Source organism: Ambystoma mexicanum, chromosome 11, assembly GCF_040938575.1.
Source record: "Ambystoma mexicanum isolate Mex_15411 chromosome 11, UKY_AmexF1_1, whole genome shotgun sequence".
Taxonomy (NCBI): Eukaryota; Metazoa; Chordata; class Amphibia; order Caudata; family Ambystomatidae; genus Ambystoma; species Ambystoma mexicanum.
The window spans coordinates 467,092,725-467,105,332 of NC_090934.1; the positions used below are offsets into that span (position 1 = coordinate 467,092,725).

Here is a 12,608-nt window from a genome sequence, read left to right on the forward strand (position 1 = left end):
ACTCTAGGACTGTGCCAGACTAATCTCTTAGTTTAAAATAATCTAATTAAAACTATTTTAACCTATTTAGAACTACCTCATAGGAATCGTGTGTGTCATTCTGTCCTTTTTAAAGCTGAAAACTGTCACCTGTCATTTTGAACTTTTAAATTTCAAATCCGAAAAACTACCTTCACAAAATCGTCCATATCTCCGGAACCGTTTGTGCTTGGACCGAAAGTTGCATCTTAAAGCTAGGACTCTAGGCTTTCCAACGAACCTAGAACCAACTTCCTACTCCTTATAGGGCCTCCGTAATTAAACTTGACGCACACAATTAAATTTGCCGCGATTTGACATTTTGCACAATTTCAGCCACGTGTAAAAATCAGCAGCTCCTTGCTTTCCTTTGCTAAAATTCGTTTTAACCTGCTAGTTACTCATAGAGCATTGCTAAAGTGAGCCTGAACTAATATAAACTAGATATCACCCACCCTGAACCTCTAGAGGGAATTAAAAGCATTTTTAGCACATTTCTCACTTCATTGTCATCACATTCAAAGCATTTTGGGCCTGTGTTTCAAACTTCTACCTGTTTTCCTCTAAGCTTGCTGGGGGGGAACTGAATTTCGTATTGTATTTGATTGCATTCCTGAGAACTGTGTGCTCCTCTTTCCATCTCCTTATATTACATAAAGGGGGGGAGTGAATTGTCAAGGAAAAGTGATTACATTGTCTTTTGTTGAAGCCATATCAAGTTATTTTCTGTACTGCATTTCATTCATCATTGTATTTCCTTGAACCATATAAAGCATTCTCTGCCACCTTATTCTTCTTTTCCTATTCATAAGTAACCAAGAACTGTGCTACTGTAGGGTTACCTATTGCTGATTACTGCTCATATTCACAAGTGTGCTATCCATTATCAATTCATTTATAGAAGTAATATATATATATATATATATTGTTTAATTTTTCAAATAAACCTTTTAAATTTGCAAAACAAGCCTACTTCTTGGCTCAGTGGGGTCAAGGAGGATTCTAAGAGAGGGGTGTTATACAAGGGTTCATCATCCAGATTATAACTTGCCATAAAAATACATAAATAAGGGCTTCCCTTGGGCATCCCAGACAAGGCACTTACTTAGTGGGATTGCTTGATTGGAGTCACTTACAGCACACACTCATATATAGATGAGTTTGGACAGAGGAAACAGCACACCATACCATACATTGCTGGAGGGCTCCAGACGCATACATTATTAATGGAGTAAGAGGGTGCATACTGTAAAAAGAAAACCTGTGGTTCCTCTGTAAAGTTGAACGTATGCATTTCTTTAATCGTTCTCAGGTTATGTGATACTTATTTGCAAAAACGTACAAAATGAGAATGAGAAAATAAATAAAGCCATGCCTTTGGGAAAGATTGGTTGCCCATGATGCCCGAGTAATTGTTTGCCACCCAGTAGAGCCTGTTGGTTTGTCCATCTCCTCTAACAAGGAGCCAGCAGCTTCTGTCAAATCCTTTCACAGATATACATTTAAAATTGTGGACACAGGAATGTGCAACATAGTTTCCAAGCCAGGGTTTCCCTGACAAAAGTGCATCTACCTGCAGGCCTCAAAACCAACCATGGGCCTCTAAGTAGCGAGGGGTCATTTGTCAGGAACCTCCTGAGGGGTGACTCGGACACCTCCCCAACTGCCCTCTGCCAGGACCCAAGTGTACAACAATGTTTACATATGCATCTGTGAGCACATAACTTAGTTTGATAAAGGACCTTCGATCCCAGGAACTAAGACCATTTTGATATTCATCTCCAAGCATGGATCACGCGCAATGACCATGAATGAGTTGCATGTAAATTTGGAAGCTTAAATAATTCAGAGAGAAAAGGAACAAGCACACAATCATCATAACTACATCCCAAAAAATAGCTAATTAGGAGAACTTGGATCATGCTTTTATCTATGCGACATTAACTATTTAAGATTTCAAGGTAGGATGGTCTGGTTTTTTTTTTTTAAACATGGTTGACTGAGATCAAAAGTTAATTACTGCATTTTAGAAAAGGAAATGGGGCAAAATCGATTGTCTCAATGTTAGGATGTAGAATTCTGCCACATGGGTTAGGCTTGAGAAGTCTATTCAGCTTAGTGTCTGATTGTTGGACGCCTAGATGGGGGGTTAATAATACCCCTACTTAGACTTCCAAAGATTCCATTAGGAGCCGCACTGCACACGCTCTTAGCCATTAGCCTGAAAAGTCTGCCATTCAGTTCACAGGCAGGAAAGTACAGGGAGAATGATGGCATTGTGGGCTCTTGCAAGCCTGTGAATGGGTTGCATACATTTGCACTCTAGCAGAGGACAGAATTGGATGTGCATGGACCGACATAACGACCATGGAACACAGACACCTGTTAGCATACAGTGCCTATAGCGGCAGTGCCCCTTGCGCCCAGAGTGGCAGTGCACCTTACAATGGATGCTGCGTCAGTGGGCATGCTGACCACAGTGACAGTGTGCTGCTCACGTCTGCACTGCAGTGTGTGAATAGTGGAGGGGGTGGGAGGTACCCTGAAGCGCTGCTGACAGGCTAAAGTAGAGGATATCAAGGAGGTGGGAACATTAGGATTTAAGAGAAGAGTAGGGCTCTGGTATACAGGAAGAGTCAACTGCACAAGAGTGGGGGTCCGGAGAAGTGCGATGGTACAGCCTTCTCTGAAAGTGGTGACAGAATTGTAGACTGCTATGAAGCATGGGCCAAGGTGCAAGAAAATGCAAAATGCGGTAGAGGAGATGGTGCCGGGCCCAGTCTGGGGGCAAAGCTCTCAGGAAAAAACAATGAAAGAGGCCAGTGCAGAGTACACATTAAGTCTCCCTGAATGGGTGACGGGGGGATTGGCACCTGTGTGTGCCAAGGGTCGGGTCCATGGGGCAGGATAGGCAGGGACATGGTGTTACTCACCACTCCGAATAGGTCGAAGATGCGGAGAACACGACCTTGGAGATGTTGGTAGTATAGAATTCCGAATTCACCCTTCCATCCCAGCTCCCCTGAGTACAAGACTCAGGCTTCCTCAAAGAGGGGCTCTTTTCCACAATGTACCTCTCTGTTGTTTTAGTTAGAACAGACAGAGGTGTCAATTGAGTAAAAGAGCAGGGAGAACACACACCGCCAATACCAATGCTGCAAAAGAATACCAAGATATTAGACAGTGTTGATGTGTTGATGTTAAACAAGTGATTAGCACAGTAAAAATGATTGGACAACTACCTATATGGATATTGGAGTGGAGTTGCGTTTCCCCGGGATAATCTACAAAGAATAAAACGAATGAGTGGAATAAATCTAAATCAGTATCGGTTCCCACTTTAGCTATAGAATTGATAACAACTGACCTGAGTAAAGATAAATGAAGTAAGAGGAGTCCAGGATTGTAAGAGGAGTCCAGGATTCTGAAGACAACGACAGGAGAAAATAACAAACAGGGAAGTTAGTATAGGTAAGTAACCCCGAACGGCACGAGGGACGCACTAGGGTCGGGTTGGTGCAGTTCAGGAAAGCGTTCATATGCACTGAAAAGCAATCTCACAGGAAAGTCCCTCAATGTCCCAGAATCCAACAGAAGACAATGTCCATGGAAGACAATAGATATGTACCTGAGTACACGGGTATAGTTGAGTAGTTGTTGAGATGATCCGAATGTAGACAACAAAATTGGTGTGCAGAGCGGCAACCAGGGAAGAACCGCAAGACACAGTTGAGTAGCGTTCCGAGTCTTAATAACCAGACGATCACAACAAGAACAAGGGAGAAGACGAAGCAATCCAAATTTCAGGCAAAAGGTCAAAACCAGGAGTTCAAATAAGGATTCGTGTATGGAGATACAAAGAGGAAATGGATGAAACCGCGTGTAGCTGGTAACGCTAATTAGCAGCAACGAGCCCCTTGGAAGACGGTGGTTTTATAGTCGTAAGAGGGGCGTGGCTTGCTGTACATATTCCACGTACAAAGCGTGTCAGGTGACCTGGAGTGCGTCGACGTTTGTACAGACGCCATGGTAGCTTGTACCTGGACCATAGAGGAGCCTGTAAAGAAGTTGTATTCTGCAAGGATGCCCGCGGGGAAGTCTGAAGTGTAACACATGGAGTGGGAGCAGATGACACAATGCAGGCCCAAAACAGGAAGGTGACCCCAAAGCAGTGGATTCAAAGGAAAGGGACTGCCTCTGTGTATCTAGACGAGCTTGGGGAAGCAGCATGGGGGCCACTGACCGACCTCTTCAGAAAGGCAGGACCACAGGATTGGCAGTTATAAGTAGAACAGGATGGGGTGGCAGGCCATAATTCAGGATTTATGAGTAGATTATCTCAGATCTGAATTCAGGGTCCCTCAGTGTGTCTTCCATGGGAGCAGGAAACAGTAGACGGAGTGGAGGATCAGTGGCGATCACATGATGAGACCAGACCCCCCGAGGTACAATGCCTTGAGGAAGAGGATGGTGTAGTGGATGCAGGTACCCTACAGGAAGGCGAATAGGAGAGGAAATGTGTGAATATCGGACAAGAGTAGCAGACCCGAAAAGGGATTTTCAGCATGTTTAATTAGCAGAGGTTGAAGTGGCTCCAGGGGACAGCATGGTGAAGGCTCCTGGTCAGATTGATATGTCTGAAGGGCTAGGACCCAGGAAATATGGACATCAGTAGCCCACAGCTTAGGCACAGTGCTAGACGCTGTTGAGGATAGAATGGTGCACTCTGACAGAAAAGAAGTCTGATGTTTCGCACAAGAATAATAAGGGGAATGCCCGAACGATGACCAGCACGTCTGGGCAGGAGTGATGGATTTGTGATGCATCTTAACTGGACAGTAGGATTAGCATGGGATTAAAGTCTTGAAAACAGTTTGCAATGTAATGGAGAGGTCTGGCAATTGGCAATATTACTGTTGAGGGAGAGTAAGCGAGGAGACAGGGAGGTTAACAGGAAAAAGTGGACAACAAAGACAGTTATGGAAAACCACACGTACGTAGGAAGAGCCAGGAGAGTATTTGGAGGTTAGGGGGTGTTCTTCAGCCAAGCAGGGACAATAATGAGGTGCTGGGCAGTGCACTTCAATGCATTCCCTATGTGTGGGGCTGATTCTGCTGCGAAATGCCCATTTCATGGGCCTCCACAAAAAATAACATACAGGCTGCAGATTTGAAGAATACATTTAGGCGGATACATGGGTAGGTGTACTGAAAACAGAATAATGAGAAGGAGCAGAGGGATGTGGATGCTGGCTTAATGTGTCATTGTTTATGTGATTATGCATTGCTAGTGGTTTTCAGGGTGTAATGTTGCGCTGCACGGCTCAAATATACTCACGCCATAATGGAGGTATGTATATGTTTGGGGACCCTGCATGGCTTTCGTTCAAGGTATTCAGGTGCATGTTAACTGGGGACAGTAGTAAGCCATTAGGTGAGAAGGTGTGGCCCTATGGCTACAATCAATGACACCCTCTACCCTAAAATCAGAAATGCAAATGGCACCACATTGCCGGTCATGCTCCATTACTTTTTTGGGCACCCCTCTCACAATTGTGATGACAGGGTGGAGTAGGATAGCTTTGACATCTAATGACCAAGAATATTCAATTTTCACATGTGGGCAGAGGCGTGCATTTATCAGCTAGAGAAAGATAAGGTGGAAACTTCAGCCAAACCAGTTGAGAGTGTCAGGTTTCCTGCAAACACGTTCATGAAAGAATTTGTTAGTGTATATGTGGAGGGTTCTGATACCCTCCAAAAGATAGAAGGGTTTGATATGGCTTGTGGTATCCATGATGTTGACCATATAGATTGGGCTAAGTGTTTGTTAAGAAGAGCACCTCAGACTGGTTATGACTGTATTCTTAATATGTGTGTGTTTCCTCTATGTCTCCAGCCACTGAGATCCAGCCTGGACCTCTGGCAGTGCAACTCTTCATGCAACTCTCCATGGTTTCCTTTTGGTGAACAACACCCATGGGATACCCTTATCGGCCCCCATGGGTGGAGGTACACCCTTGTACCCCTTGTGTGTTTTTGGGCACCTGTGGGTTGCCCACAGAGCAGGGTATGGGCTGGTGGCAGCTACATGCTTACTTGGCAGTGGCTCTGAGTGTCCTCCATTTTTGGGACACCCAGGGCCTGCCACAGGAATCAATGGATTCCTGATAGAAGGGAAGATGACCACTGTGGCCTCTGTCTAGAGTGCATGGATTGGTGGTTGTGCCTGTGACATGTGTCACCAGACGTGGTGTAAGGTATACGTACCTTAGGCTTGGCTGGAGTTAGTCTGTAGTGTTCTTTTTCTTGGTACAGTGCGATTGGCTGGTATCGCTATTCATGCTCTCCCTGGAGCGAAAGTGTGAGCAGTGGGAGAGGGCCTGGTGGGATGACGAGGTAGGGGGTGATGGCAGGACGATAGTTTGTTATGGAGTGCCTCTGCGAATGCTGACTTATTCGTGGAGTTGCACTGGGGGACTACTAGGAGAGATGCTGTGCCAGATCTGAGGGTCCTTGGGGGTTGGTAGCGGGTGACTGTCTTTAAGGAATTCCGGCCTTGCATTATGGATGGGCCAGTGGATGATGCACATGGCTTTAAGGGTAGTGCGTCGGCCAATAAGGAACCAGAGTGCGGCTGATGTGTTCTCTGGGAGGTAGCTTAATAAGCAGGCATTTTGGATTCTTTGCAGTTTCCTTAGCTGAAACGCTGGTGCACCTAGGTAAAAGCAGTTTGCATAGTCTAAGCAGGAGAGGATGATGGAGATGATGGTAGAGAAACAGTGAGGATAGGTGAGGTTTGTTTGTTTGTTTATTTGGTAGTGTGCACTAAGCCCTTGGGCAGCTGGGCGCAGCAATACAGGAATTCTCAAAGCTTAGACGATACGCCTTATAGGATGCATAGGTGGAAGAAACAGGTTTTGGAAACTGAATTTACTTGTTGGGAGAGGGATAAATCTGTGTCCAGTGTGCATCCAAGGTTTTTCACTCAGGTAGAGGTTGCCGGTAGGGGGGATGAGGTGATTGGTCGTCATCCAGTAGTCAATATCCGAGAGGCATGATGACAGATCTGGACAGTTGGGGTCTGCCGATTTTGGGATTTTAAGGATGATCTGCGTGTCGTCTGCGTAATTGTAGCAGGTAAGATTGTGGGAGAGGACGAGTGCAGGGAGAGGGTTTAGATAGATGTTGTTGGACCCCTTTTGTTGTTACTGGTCATAAGGTGGAAGCAAACGGGTGGAGGAGCATGATTTGTGAACAATTAGAGATGAAAGGGGAGAACCAAGAAAGGGCTGTGCCTTTGATTTCTAATGAGTGTAGCCTGTCTAGGAGGATGGTATCATTGATGCTATTGAAGGCGGTAGAGACGTCAAGAAGGATGAGTACACTGCAGCCTTCTGCATCAGCTGTTTTTAGGTCATCCCAGCTGGACATTAGGGAGGATTCTGTTCCTCTGAGCAGTCTGAAGCCAGATTGTGCAGGGTCCAGGAGATTGTTGGCTTCAGTGAAAAGCCAAGCTGCGTGTATGCTGTGCGGTCATGAATTTGGCCATGAAGCAGTGTTGGAGATAGGTTGGTAATTCTGCGGGAGGTGTGGATCGAGTGCAGGTTTTTGGAGGACGGATTTGATGTAGGAGGTATTTTGGGCTTCTGGGAAAGTTGCTGATGTTAGGGAGCAGTTGAGGATTGAGCGATACTGCCTGCACAGGGTGAGGCTAGGACATTTTTGAGGAAGGTGGGCTGGCAGGGGACCTCAGGTGAGCCGAATGGGTGACTTTATGCTAGGAGCGAGAGAACTTCTGGGGTGATTGGAGTGAAAGAGGTGAAAGTTTTTATCAGGAGGGGGGATTTCACAAGGGCTGGGCTGTGGGTTGGTAGGGGAATGTGTTCCAATTTAGAGATGACGGCAGAGTGTCTGTCCATAGCAACATTGTGGAAGTGTTCTGATAAGGTGTTGCACAGGGATTGGGAGATGGGGGGCTAGAGGAGGCCGGGGAGTTGAACTCGGAAATGATTCCATGCAGTTCCTCGCTCGGGTTCTGAGAGTTTAAGATTCTGTTTCCATAGAATGCGTTCTTGGTTTTTCTGATTTCTAGTCTGTATGCTCTGGTTAGTCTTGCTAGTGTGGTTTTGTTCTGGGCTGGTTCTCCAGGTCTGTACCAGCTGATGCTTGAGGGTTTTTAATGATTTGAGGTTGGTGGTGTACCACCAGAGTGTGGGTCCTGATCTCGGAGAGGACTATTTTGTTGGGGTGTGGGGTGTAAAGGCATTCGAGAGCCAGCGGTCGAAGAGTTTGATGGGGGGTGGCCTTTCCTGGAGGGATAGTGTTGGGAGAGAGGAAGGAGTTGACTAGGTCTCGGTGTCGGGTGGTAATGACTTTATTCCATAGCAGGATGAGAGGTGTGGGGGTCGGGGGTGGTCTTCAGTGCGAGCCATGGTGGTCAGTGGTACAGAGAAGATTTCTGATTTATCAGTCCATGATAGACGGTGCGGGGGCAGTGAGGATTTTTTTGCAGTGGTGAAGATCACGTTGAGGGTGTAACCTCTAGTGTGGGTAGGTGTGGGGATGCAGTTTGTCAGGTTGAATGCTTATAGGTTGTCTGTGAAAGATGGGGTCATGGGGTTTGAGGGCGAGTCAAACCAGATGTTGAAATCTCCTAGGACGGGAAATGTTGGATGGAGATTGAGGATGGTTGTCAGAGCATCGCAGAGTGTGTCTGCAATGTTTCTGTTGTTTCAGGGAGTCTGTAGTCAAGTATGAAGCTCTGCGAGACAGAGGGTGAGAGTTGGAGTTTTACCAGGATTTGTAGTCTGCGATGTTGGCTGAGTATTAGTTGGAACCAGTGTTTGAATAGTATTGCAAGTCCTGCAACCTTTCGCGATCTGTTCCGAACAATAAAGTTGTACCTGGGCAGGAAGGCCTTGTGCGCAAAGGGCTTGGAAACTGATTCTAGTGTTTGGGAGCTGAAAGACAAAATGAGTGGAAACAAGACTGGGCTCAGAGAGGTTTAGGGACAGCAAGAAGAAATGGAGACTGATCAAAGCGTGTGAGCAGGACTGAAAAGGGAGGTGAGGCAGGAAAGATAAGAAGGAGCCAAACCATGGACACATTCAAAGACAAAACGAAAATGGAATAGTACACGAGAGTTAAAGGGATACCAATAAAGAGAGGCCAAAGCAGTATAAACAGAATCAATAGGACAACCACGTAGATGAATGGAAGAGTTATTAATAGAAATGAGTACCTCGGCGAGAGACAATCAGAATGCAACAAGCATTCTGATTGGCTCTCGCCAGGTCCCTACCCAGCCGGGAATCCCTCCGTCGGGATTCCACGGCCTTTGTCCCCGGCGGGGGGCGTGGCAGCCCCTCAGCCAATGAGGAGGCTCGAATCGGGCCATCCCCGCTCCGAGCCTCCCCACGGCTGAGAGGCTGCCTTCGCCCCCCCGCCGGGGACTCGGGTAAGTCTTTTATTTTATTTTTTTTATTTTTTCCTCCCCTCCCTCCCACCCGCCCCCCCAACTTACCTTCTTGATCCTGTGTCCCCGGCAGGGGATGAGGATAGCCTCCAGCCGTGTGGAGACTCGGAGCGGGGCCATCCCCGCTCTGCGCCTCCACTTGGCTGGGGGCTTCCATCGTCCCCCGCCGGGAACGCAGGTACTTTTTTTTTCTCCTCCACCCGTCCCATTCCCGCCCTCCCAACCCCACTTACCTTTTTTTTATCCTTTTTCAGGAGCGGACGCGCTGGGAACACTTGTGTTCCCAGCGCGTCCGCTCCCGATGGCCGCCATGGAAAGGGAAAACGGACTCCGTTTTCCCTTTCCATGGCGGCGGCCATTTTCTTGGTCGTTTTTTTTTCTGTCCCAAAACGCTGCTGCGTTGAAATGCTGCAGCGTTTCGGGGCAGAAAAAAATTGCTTTTAGTACCCCGGTCACGCAAATTTTGCGGGCCGGGATACTAATAGCAATAGAACCCTTGCTTGTCCTGCCTCACACATCTTGTTCTCTGTCCAGCCTGAATCAACTCAGCTCACCTCTTACTCAAAAGCCTGAGGCCTGCTGTAATTTTCCTAAACCTTATATGTCCATGCTGCACTACATTTCCATAGGTTAGTCAGACTTGGCTCTGTCAGGTCCAATAGATGTTCCTGCAGTTCTATAGTGTTATTTGCGTGTAAACATCTGCAAGGTCTGCTCAGGATCTCTTGCGACTTGCGGTTGCTGCTTTGCTGCATTTGGCTAATGGCAAGAATAATAAAAGCAATGACAGTATGTATATGTATCTGTCCTCTAACTATAGAACTGTACACTCATGTTCATCATGTATTCGAGTGCGTGTTTTTGTCCTGAAGTGCGGATGGCATGTGTGCCTCATGTCTAACGCTGCTATGCTGTGGTGTCTCTAACGACGTCAGCAACATGGCTTTATGCACATTACATAGATGAAAGGCAGGACCAGGAAATATTGGACATCTGCGAAGAAAAAGAAAGAAGTGTCGCAGATGATCCCAATATTTATTTATTTTATCTTTTAAAGCGCAAACCCAGCTTGAGGGTTGCAGAGCGCTTTAGAACATGTGGAAGCCAAAGTTTGGAATAGCGTTTTTGGATAGTAGCAAAGTACTGTTGGCAGAAGGGCAGAAAAACATGGATTGAGTCATGAGGGTGATATTGATGAAAAAGAAACAGAAAAGGACACGCGAGAGGGTGGAAAGGACATTGAGGCGAATGCAAGAGAAGAGGTTGAGGATATTGCAATGAAAGTACCATAGAGGAGATAATATGAAGAGAAATGGCAGACTTCCTGTATGTCTAATAGGCAAGCTGACAAAGTAAAATGAAGCCACCCCAGGGAATGCAGAGAATGAGAAAACATACGAGAACCATCAGCATAGAAGTGAATGGAAAGATTAAGAGAAGAAATAGTATCGGACAGAGGAACGGTGTAGAGAGAAGAGAGTAGAGGGCCACAAACCGGACCCTAAGGCAACCCGTCCTGAAGAGGGAGCACAGGGTAAGAATGACCCAAACCAGGAAACAGAATAGGTATGATCAGAAAGAACCCTCTGAACAACAGAATAGGAAACCCCTGGAGAGGAAAAAGTAGAGAAGAACACATTACCCACATTATCAAAAGCAGCAGAAAGATCAGGTAGAAAGAGAATTAAGAGAGGGGTGCTTAGAGTAAGGGGCGGAAAGTAAAGAGTTAGTAATATACAGCAAAACTGTTCCAGTGGAAAGAAAGGGGCTACATTTAGATTTTTCTAAAGGGTACTTGTAAACGGACTGGAGAATTACGAGTTCTGAGGTCATTGTAGTGGTTTTTGGGAGAGGGTTTTTTTTAGCAGAAAGCTGTTCAATGAGGATATAGGCATTGGGAGAGCCAATGTTTACATATGTGTGTAAAAAATAGAGTCAGAAGTCAGAAAGCTCATCGGTAGGAGCTGGATAATCTTAGAGTAGGTCTGGCCACCTGACAGTGGAAAGTATGATGTTTAAGGAGAGGATAGGGGAGAGGGAGGTCGCATTCTTGTAGTAGAAAGTTCTATGGGCACAGTGTGTTTGCATGGCAGTAAGTGAAACATGGGATTGTGTAACAAAACCTTGCTTTGCAATAAAACATGTGTAACATACCTTGCATGTGTAAGCATGCCTTTTGGGTTGTTGGTGAGGAAAGGCAGATTTCTGCTGGTGGATACATCAAGACTCGGATCATCTCCGCGAATCAGCTGATCTGTGTTATCACGGTGTTTTGAAAGGTTATCCCCGATGGAAACTATACAAGTTTCTACCGGATCCAGTTACTGAACAAGTGCAATTCTACTGGTCAACTGCAAATACCAGAAGACACCAATGGACGTCACTTGACATCAATAACCAGCTCCAAGAAGCAACTGGACATTTTCCCAGAGGAGTCTCGTGGACGTCCGAAACCACATTCACAAGCACCAGTTTCCAGCAGAACCAAATGCTCACCTGGAATGTGGGAACAGGGGCTGCACTAGCAAGCATCAGGCTCCCTGCCCAAATTAGAGGAAACAAAGGTGGTTGCCCCGCTGTATGTTATGTTTACAATCCAATTTAAAAGATAATGAAAAACTACGATAGGGATGTTCTCTTAAACTGTGTCTGCGTCTGGGCGAACCTTGCTGTGTTTTGGTCGATGTATACTCCTGCAGCCTATCCAGAAAAGGGAGAAGCAAGGAGGGCAGAAAAGAGGAAGAAAAGGAAGTGAGGGAAACAACTGACGGCTAGAAGAACCAATGGACCCTGGGAGACGCAGAGAGGAATGGGAGGGAGTCGAGAATCCAGGAGCACCTTTGAAGTTTAAAAGCATTCCTCAGGTAGCAGGACGCATGACCAGAGCTTGTCAAGCACCTGGTCAGACCTCCCCCCTCTAAATGGGCCTCAGTAATCTTGCACAGAGAGAAAATGAGCCTCAACACAGAAGTGCTTCCCTTGTCATCAGACGGGCAAATGCTCCTGCCGGAAGGGCCTGGGTTACAAGATGCTCGGCAATGTAATAGTATAAAGAAACAATTAAAAATGTCCCTACTTTCAAATCAAAAATAAATACACACGTAAAAAAAAA

General features: G+C 46.2%; 1 protein-coding gene across 2 annotated transcripts in view; it reads right to left on the bottom strand.

The window, feature by feature from the left end:
• Positions 1–12,608, bottom strand: part of TSPAN18 (tetraspanin 18) — a 466,236-nt gene that overhangs the window by 133,727 nt on the left and 319,901 nt on the right. The gene's annotated exons all lie outside the window — the stretch shown is intronic.